Source organism: Natator depressus, chromosome 5 (assembly GCF_965152275.1).
Source record: "Natator depressus isolate rNatDep1 chromosome 5, rNatDep2.hap1, whole genome shotgun sequence".
Taxonomy (NCBI): Eukaryota; Metazoa; Chordata; order Testudines; family Cheloniidae; genus Natator; species Natator depressus.
The window spans coordinates 20,289,865-20,300,475 of NC_134238.1; positions in this window are offsets into that span (position 1 = coordinate 20,289,865).

Consider the following 10,611-nt stretch of genomic DNA (forward strand, 5'->3'; position numbering starts at 1 on the left):
TTTGAAACTCCAAATAAATTAATAGTTTCGTAGTTTTTAAGGCCAGAAGAAACATTTATGTTCATCTAGCCAGATCTCCTGTATAACACAGGCCAAAGAATCTCATTCACTAATTCTTGCATTAACCCCATATCTTGTAGCTGAGCTATAACATATCTTGTAGAAAGACATCTAGTCTGGATTTAAAATCAACTACATCCCTTGATGAGTTGTCCCAATGGTTAATTACACTTACAGTTAAAAAATCCGTAGCTTATCTCTAGCCTGAATTTATCTAGCTTCAGCTTTCAGTCATTGGATCTTGTTATGCCATTGGTTGCTAGATTAAAGAGCTATCTACTATCAGAAATCTTCTCCTCATATCTACCAGGTCTTCTTTACCCACCATTTTTATACCAGGTATAAGAATACTTAATTCCCTCACATGGATGTTATAAAATATAAGGGGGCTCTTGGCCCCTTACTGAAACTTAATGGGGGGTTTTGGTTGGCTTTCTCCAAAAATCAAAAGAAAGGGGAAGAGAAATAATCAGGATCCTGAGACTGACAGTCCCTGGGGCCAATGGGGAGAGACTAATTCTCCAGATCAACCTGACTGACAGGGCAGGCAGACCAATGAGGGATTCAGGAGCCCGGGGGCCCAACCTCTGTGTGAACTGAAGCTGCCTGAACCAGAATGGGGCAGAGCTAAGGAGAGAGCCGCAGCAACCAGAACCAGAGGGGCCAGAGAAGCAGCCCAGAAGGCAGAGCTGGGCTGGATCCAGAGCAGCAGTACTGAGGCAAAGGAGCCAGAACTGGGGAGCTGGAGCAGCACCGGTATTGGGTTTACAATGGTGCCAGTGGTGCTGGGCCCACACTCAGAAGGGACCCTGGGGCCTGCAATGTGGCCCCACCCCCGCATCCACCCAAGGTCATGCCCCCCACTCGACCTCTTTCCCTCGAGGCCCCACCCGCCAATCACTCCTCTCCACCCCTCCTCCCTACCCATCCGCAGCTTGCTCCTCTCCACCTCCTGCCCTCCATGTGAGCAAGGCCTCAGGAGGAAAAGGCCGAGCGGGGACGGGGCCTTAGGGCTAAGCATGGGTGGAGCGGGGAAAGGCTGACAGTCATAGAATCATAGAATATCAGGGTTGGAAGGGACCTCAGGAGGTCATCTAGTCCAACCCCCTGCTCAAAGCAGGGCCAATCCCCAATTTTTGCCCCAGATCCCTAAATGGCCCCCTCAAGGATTGAACTCACAACCCTGGGTTTAGCAGGCCAATGCTCAAACCACTGAGCTATCCCTCCCCCCAGGGGACAGGAGCCACAAAAGGTTAATCAAGCCCTGGGCTGCACAGACTACCCGCGCCGACGGTGAGCCAGGGCTGCACAACAGCAAGGAGCTGCAGGGCCAGAGCCGGGATAGTGGACACTTGCTGCCCCACAACTAACACTGCAGCCGAGCACAGTGAGCAGCTGGGGAGAATGAGGAGGGGACCCTGGCAGAGGGGGCGCAGTGCAGAGAGACGTCACCAGACAAGAAGACCTTGAAGGCTGGATTTGGAGGGGACACATGAACCCAACTGGAGGGCCAATACAGTGCATCCAGGGCCTGAGAGGAAGGCCTGGGATGTGTGAGGAATAGATTGTGAACTTTTCTTATGTCCCAGACACTGCTGTTTGTGGTGTTCCTTATGCCCAGAGAGTGGGGTCCCTTGTTCCTTTAACCTTCTCCATTTTTTCTTTATTTTTTTCACTGTTGTTGTTTAATAAATTGTATTTTGTTTGAACTATAGCTATAGGTAATGGCCAGTGGGTCTGGGAAGCCTCCAGTGTGGCAAGAGTACCCCAGAGTGGGGACCCCTAGCCCCTATCCTAAGTGACCATGACCATGGGGGTTCAGCCTCCCATAATTCTTAGGCCCAGCCTAGTAGGGGTTGCAAGGACTCTGCCGGACAGGAGAGTGGAAGGGGAGTCCTTGTGATCAGGCAGACCACCAGGTAAAGGGAGTTGGAGCAAGGACTCAGGTCCCTGCGCTATCAGATTCCATCAGGTAGTGCAGAAGCCAGGAAAGTTTGCCACAATAGCAGGACCATTCCCCAACTTACAAAAGATTAATATAATATCCTCTGAATTTAGATTCTGTGAATGAAATACTGTCCCTGTTGAGGTCCATGGAAAAACTCACATTGCCTTCAGGGGGACCAGGATTTCATCCCTCAGTTGTTGGCTCCCCAGAGTAAGCAGCCAAAAAAGAGGATTTCCAGACTGGTAGGTACCTTTGAAAATGTAGGCCTAAATAGTTGTAAAGGATATTTAGATACTCATATGAAAACTTCCATATGAGTACAAACATTATAATTTATTACTAACATTATTTATTGTTTTATTTTATTTATTTATTGAGCCACTAGCCATCACTGAAGCCTAATCTACTGGCAAAGCAATTTACATGTTTAGGATTTTTTTACGTGTATATATTTGCACAGAAAAATAACAAAAATAAAAATGACATGAAGTAGTAGTTTGGGGACCCATCAGTATCTGTGGTTTTAGTAAGAAGCTGTCTGGACTAGATGGTTTATTAGAGAAATGGGCTGTTAGATAATCTAGTTCATCCCCTTCCAGTTCCAGGTTTGTTGTACTATATATTTTCTACCATTTTATTCAGTCTGGTTAATAAAAATATGTTTTATTACATCAGAAAAATGAACCTTGAAAATGAATTTATGCATAATGAAAATTAATGTCAGCTTATAAGGTTCTAACATACCATGATACACATGCATATTTCTATTTTGTTATATATATGGTGTAAAACCAAAATATAGAGGACCATATTTTCAAGACACTGGAATCCATTTTTGCAGGAGCAAATATTGGACCAAATTTTGACCTGACACATATTTGCCCATGTAATTTAAGTCAAGTAGATACCTAAGCCCCTGAATTGTCTGTGCAGTCGTGTGGCTTGCCTAGCAAGTAAAAATAATTGCATCTGTAGCTTTGCTTTCTCAGAAGTGGAGTCATAGGCCAGATTGAGAACAAAACATTCATTGCTCATAAAAGATCTGAGACATGCTGTGATGTTCTAAGTCTCTACCACTGTATATATCAACATCTGAAATAGCCAGTTTGGTTTGGTGCACAAAAAATGATATGTACTACTCACTTCTTAGCGTATGACCAGATAAATACATTATTATGGTTGGAATGCTTTAGTGCATTCACCTTTATTCTACAGAGAGTTGAGTTTAAATCCTGGTTCTGGTCACAGCTAGTTGTAGTCTTCTGAATGCTACTCTGACTTTTTTTTTTAAAGACAGTGAGTAAATACGCAGTTTCCTGGGCTTGCGTGCATGTTTTTCATTTTACTTGCATAATCTTCTTACCCAGAATTTGCTGGGTAAGGCTAAAAAGAACATTTCTTGGCCCTGAGGACATTTTGAAATATAAAGAGCATCCTCAGTTGCTGAAAATTGTCAAAGCTCTATTGAAGCCAATGGAGAATCTGCCCACAGGGTCCCTTGCACTCGTACACACATGTTTGTTTACTGCTACATGCTCCCTAATTATCCTGGGCTCCTTGTCTCCCATTCCCACCCGAGCATCCTTGATCCGCAGACAAAATTTTCATTGCTGCTTGGTTTGGACCAGTGTTATTTGGCAAGAGGCTGAAGTCAATGGAGTGTCAAACAGGTGTAAGTGAGGACAGACTCAGGCCCTCTGACCTTGTTTGCTGAAGTTCTATTACATTGAAGATTATTGTTCTCTGAATACCTGCCAGAATTCAAACCCATCTGAAAGACATACTTGTCTGAGCTGGCTTTTTCTTGATTTGTTCTGATGTGTAAATTGCCTTTGAGATGCTTGCATGAAATACACTGTATCAATGCAAGTGAGTTACTGAATGATTAGACGTGTATTTTATGTCTGTGTGCATTAGGGACTCTGCTATCAATATTTTTTTTAACCCCACATGTCCCAATAAAACTAACAGCATGTGGTCCCAACAGATGTCCATGTTGATATCCAGAGTACAGCTGATAGCTTGTGTAATCAGTTTGAAAAGTGGTTTAGGATCCATCAGGATGTACTGTGGTATAAATAAATGTGAGAACTATTATCTAGCTAAGGTACTTATAGGCCCCCCATTACTGTAGCATCAAAGCCCATTGCAGTCTTTAATGTATTTATCCTCACAACACCCCTATGAGGCAGGGGGGCATGATTGTCCCTATTCTACAAATGAGGCAGAGAGATGAAGTGATTTGACCAAGGTGCCACAGGAAAGCTGTGACAAGGCAGAGTATTGAACTCACATCTTTCAAGCTTCAGGGCAGTACCCAAACCATTTGGCCAACATCCCTCTTTATCATACTGTTACTTTCCCAATTCGAGTATAGGTTCAATTTTCTAAATCCTATTCCGCCTCACAGCCAAATTCTGGAACAAATAATTTACTTGTTGCCCAGTACTGTTTTGCCAGTTGTTCTTATTACAAAATTGACTGTCCTGTGTGACCATAAAAAGGTTGGGAGAATCATTGCTGCTCCCTCCTCCTGAGTGAAACTCACCCCAGTGCATGGCACCCACACAAGGTCAAATGTTTGACTAATGCCTCCATTATGGCCCAGTTCAGATCTCACCTAACCAGTGAAAAGACTCCCATTGATTTCAATAGACGCTGAATCAGGTCCTGATGCCTTGACACAGAAGGGAAAGAAATTGCAAATGTTATGTAAACGTATTAAAAGAAAAGACTCAGAAAAGTCTGTTTAAAGGAGGCAAAAAAGACCTGTCTGTGTCTGTCACCTGCCAGTTTGTTGTTGCTGTTTTGGAGACAATATTCCCCTTAGTGCCTGTGCAAAATCTCACATTTATGCTAACAGGACATGGCCATGTGTTGCATGGAGATCATGTGTTCCCTGGATAAAAGGAGAATCCAGGGATCTATAGAGCTTTTCTTCCTCTAGAGTTTGGGGAAGAGAGTAGATTTTGCCGTGCTGAAGGGCTGGTCCCATATTCCTTGGACATCAAAAGCTTCCACTGAAGGCAATGTGAGCTTCGGGCGTACAAGGGAATGGCAGGCCTGAGCTCTTGATGTACAAAAGGGAAGCAAATTAAACACGAAAAAACCCAGTGGAGAAGTAGCTGAAATGGTAATGAAGGGAGAATATATAGGTGTAATAGAGTCAGATCAGGTCAGACCCCAATGGTACATCAAATCCTGTAGGCTGCCTCAGGCACTGTCCAGTAGCTGATGTTTCAGAGGAAGAAGAGAAAAAGAAATGATATTGTATGGAGCAATTGGGCATGTGGGAAAGGGGAATCCTTCTCACACAGAGAGGACGGGGGAAGGGATGAAGAGAGAAATAGGAAACAAAGAAATACAACACACACACATGCTCAAGAGAAAGAAGAAAAGCCCCTGGCAAATGCAGCCATGTGTCAAGGAAAACATCTCTTCCCACTAGACAGTGAAAGCTTGTTACAGTCTAAGCCCTAAGCTAGTTGCCCTGGGTTTCCAGCATCATCTCCTTCCAGTCAGCCCCTGTGCTCACTGTCAGTGACACCAAAGACACCACCAATTTGTTCAGTGATTTTATTGAATAGAGACTGAGGAGTTACTGTTGTTCACTGTCAGAAATTTATAATGATGAAACAAAGCCTTGGTCAGTCAGAACCCAGACTTGGTACAGAAGCAGATGGCACTTTTTTGAATGAAACTGTGCGCCAGATTTCACAAATGTGCGCTTATCACCCCTGAGAGGGGTACGCATAAAAACCTGGTCCTGTAGTCTGATGGATCAACTGGTCCTTGATGGGTTGCCTGCACTGGGAAATGTAACACATGTTAACTAATGCAAAGTAAAGCACTATTTAGCACTCAGCAGAGACAAGGACTATCATGTTTAAAACCATTGCACCTGGTCAAGCCAGCTTCTGCTGCCACACAGGGCTTGTGCATCCTTTACTGTCACTTAAGCAGATCCCAGTATTCAGACTTCCAGGAACCACTCTTGCACCAACAGTCATTAGGGTAAAATAATTAAATCAATGCTCAGCCAACCTGTGGAACTCATTGCCAGGCCAAAAGCATAACTGGGCTCAAGAAAGAATTAGACAACTTCATAGAGGATAGGTCCATCATTAGCCAAGATGGTCAGGGATGCAACCCGATGCTCTAGATGTCCCTATGCCTCTGATTGCAAGAAGCTGGGACTGAACAATAGGCAATGGATTACTCAGTAATTTCCCTGGTCTGTTCATTCCCTCTGAAACATCTGGCACTGGCCACTGTCGGAAGACAGGATACTGGGCTAGATGAACCATTGGTCTGACCCAGTATGACCATTCTTATATTTTACATTAGTCCTTTGAAGAGAGTATAATGTCCTCTTCTCTTTGTACCCAGCCAGATCTGCTGGCCAGTGAGGGGGAGGTCGAAGGAGGAAGGGCCATGAAGAGGCTCTTTGATGGTCTCTTATTGAGAGGCTTGCAACTATCTTTCGAGAGGTAAGTACGGCTGGTGGTGCTGGCTCTGTGGTGTCCTGGGGTCCCTTAATAAAAAGATTACTGTTGTTCCTGGCACTTGCACTGTGGGGGCCACAAGATAGAAGGAAACTTTTTCTGCTCTCTCTGTTCCCTTTGTGCTCCCATGCGGAGGCTGAACACAATCTTGCCTTTAATACTTCAGTACAATACTTTGAGGATATAGGCCCAGATGCTTAAGTGTGCCAGAACCTTATTCCGCATAGCTGCATGGAGTAATCAAAGGTGGAGTTAAGTCATTTTTGCACTCCCTTGAGTCCTGGGAACTGATTGATTCCTCAGTGCAAGTTAGAGCAGCCTCAGCCATCTTGTAACGGCCCTGGAGGCTACTATGCCTGCACAAATTGTCAGAGTACATCATGTGCCATTTCCACATACGAAACAAATCTTACACCAGGGACAGTGAATCCTCAGATGCCCTGCTAAGGCAGCTTCCTCAGGCGCAAAGGGGCCAGAGCACAGGCTGAGGATCTGTCCCATAAAGAGCTATATACCAATTTTGTTGTTCGGTATTTTATTAATTATAATTTTATTTTCTGTACATTATTATTTTATTTGTATATTTTAAACTTTTATTACCAGCCACATTTGATGTAAATTTGGCGAGTTGCCTGTATTAGACATCAACTTAGACCACATGATGTAATTGCAAAATGCAATAATCGTAATAGCTGACAGCTAAAAAAAAAATCAAAAAATCAAATTCAATGTTTATAGCCTGAATTTTGAAAATATCATTTTGTCAACAAGCTCATTTTCTCCTTTTTCCTAGTGTTAATCTGAAGAGAGTATAATTGATCTAAACAAAAGGCTCAGTCTGCTCCCATTGAAGGCAATACAAAAGCCGCTTGAAATTCAGTAGAAGCAGGACCAGACCCTAAAATCTTCAGATCACTTGGTATTTTCAGCAATATATATTTGAGACTGTTGCATTTGCTATTCTCCTAATGAAACTGTAACAGTTCGAAATGGTGTTTGTCTAGTGCATATTGCACAAATCAAGAATACATTTTTGGGGCCCTTTATTAAGCCTTTAAAGGAAAATAAAGGTGTAAGTAATGTAGCCAGCAGTCACTGAACAGAATACTTGTTATCATCGTGATTACATTTGAAGCCCCCAATCCTGCAATAACATTTGATTGGACTATAGTGCTAGGGCTCCATGTGGGCTGCAGCAGCCCAGCCCTGCTCTGTAAATGGCAGGATTGTGGTCTTATTATACAATGCTCTTTGTAAAGAAAACCTTACAGCCTTAAAAGAAACAGGAATGCAGAAAGTCAGCTGAAAATGAGCTGAATAATAATAATAATAATAATATTCAGGGCGTATATAGTGCTTTTCATCAGCAGCTCTCAAAATGCTTTACAGAGGAGGTTGGTATCATTATCCCCATTGTACAGATGGGAAAACAGAGGCTCTGAGAGGCAAAGGGATTTGCTCACAGTCACCCAGATGACCAGTGGCAGAGAGGGGAATAGAATCCTAGTCTCCTGAATCCCAGTCCCGTGCTCTATTCACTAGGCAACACTGCCTCCCCGCAAACCCAAGGGAAAACAAATTTGAAATGATGACACTTCTTCTGTATTCTACCACCAAGTGGAAGAGCATTCCACTGTGGAGGGGTTTGAGTGAGCAGTAGATCCGCTGTTTTACAGTTACAGTTATACAGCCTTCAGCATCACTCATGCTAAACAGCAGCACTCTGACAGTATGGTCATATGAATGCTGTTAAACTGGGTGAGGTTGCATAACTCATTCAAGGATCAAGCCTGCAGGGTGCTGAGTACTCTGGCACCAGTCCATCAAAGCACTTAAGTACTTACTTAAATTTAGGCATATGCTTAAGTCCCATTAAAGTCAATCGGACTTTGATATCATAGAATCGTAGGAATGGAAGGGAACGCAAGAGGTCTTCTAGTCCAATCCCCTGCACTCAAGGCAGGACATGTGTGCTTAAGTTAAGCATATGCTTAGGTGATTTGTTGAATCAGGGCCTTAAGCAGGTGTTGAACTCTAAGCATGAGTTAGTTTCTCTGGTCCTACTGAAAAGAATACACATCCTTTTTCTTGTCATGACCCATTAACTGGTTTTCCCTTCTTTGTGGTTTAAAGTACCTGACCTGGTGATATGGTGAAAGCTTTATCTCCCATCCTGCTTAGGAGAGTTGGTACATTGCATACTTTGGTGGCTAATGATATTCTAAATGTTCAGTGTAGGACTGCTCCACATTGGCAGCAAAATGGCTCCAAGGTCTTGTTATAGCTGCCATTATTGTGATTTTTAGAAAAATAATTAAATCCATAATGTTCACTGAGAGGCCAGATGGACTAAACCCTCTGAAAACAATGTTTCCTAACTCATGGGGTCTGTTCAAAGGCACCCAAATGAATGGTGCACTAACAAGCCCCCCCTACCGTACCCAGGGCAAGGGACAAACCCCCCCTTCACCAAAATCTAGCCCATTGATTTCAATGACCCTGTGGAGTAAGGTACTTACTATGATGAGGGGGGACAGAATCTGGCCTTTATATGGAATTATGTGCACAGAGCACTGGCGTGATCAGGACCCCATTTTTGTAGCACCTAGATGTACACTTGAAGTCTCCTATCCAGAGGCTAGATTCTGCCACCCTTGACCACAATCGGTAACACCTTACTTCTTGAGTAGGGTACTACTCTCTGTGAGCAAGGGTGGCAAAATCTGTCTCTCAGGGCCTGATCTGAGGCTCATTTAAGTCAATTGATTTAGAGCACAGAGGGATCAAAGAACATTTTTGCATTACAGTTGAGATAATCCATCATCTCTGCCACTAATCTCAGATCTGCCTGATGGATCTGAAAAGAGGATACAAGCACTAGGCTTACAGCAGCTAACTACAGAACCTTAACAAATATGAACGCTGCCCCCAAACCAATTATAGGGTGATTTGTGGTAGCAGGACATAGAAGAGGAAGGTGATGGAGGGTGGATAGTAGGCTCTTTAGAAATAAGAAAGAATCAATAAGCAATAATGTAAGGGAAGCACAGTTAATTTTTGTTCTATACAAATATTTTAATTCACCTAAATTATGCAACAAGTATTGTAACATTTTTACAAATTTGTGGGCCTGATATTCAAAAGATGCATAATCTTTTTGAAATAGCAGTTTATTATGTTCTATAGACGAATACACAGGTAGATATGATGGTGAGTGAATGCACAGTTAAAAACATAAGCAGGTATTTTACAGTGATGTTTTCCCTTTTGCTACACAGGAAGGTACCTTTTCAGTATACAGGTAAGTAATTCACATTTTTCTCATAACACAGCTGAGGTCTTAAATCATTTTTTCCCCTGTTTTAGTGGGCAATGAGTATTATTTGCTAAGTGTTGTTAAGTGAATCACTATTTCATTGTTGTCTTATTTTTTCATGCAGCCATGAGGCCATAGCTTTTGAATTAGGAAATTGTCACTTGGAAAGTAAATCCCTTATTTTTGTTAAGGTGCACTTGCTTGGTATGAGCAGCAAATAAAATTGATAGAAGAGAATATTTTACTAGCCTCAGACCCAGGCCTCAGTTGTTTGCATTTGGGATGATGGTGGCTAGCAGTCATTTCCTTTGTTTCTTATCTATCAATGCTTATTGGTTGCTGTCAGTCTTGTTTGGGTTTTGTTTTATGTGGACCATGAGCAGTCTGTGTGTTGGAGCCCATTACTCTTCAGACAAGATCTGGGACTGTCTAGCTGGTCTTGTATAGTTTAACTGCACTGTAAGGCTTTTCAGTGTTGTTCTGTCATAGTGAGTGGTGGTGTCACTTTGGGGAGCGGGGGTTGAGGGAAGCTGTAGGGAAGCAAATAACTCTATGAGTAAAACATTTGAGTATCCACTTCAAAGACAGTCTGTGAGCCAGTGGAGCCAAGGAGCCTGCCACCCTGAGTAGAAGTAACCTACTCAAGAGCTGCTGAGGTATCCAGGCCCCACCCCTCCTGTCTTTGGCTTGACTTAATGGCTGCAGCCACCACCCTAATATCAGAAAGACACTGCACATACACTGCACCTTCCCATCTCCACTGGGTGGAGCAGGTCTCCACA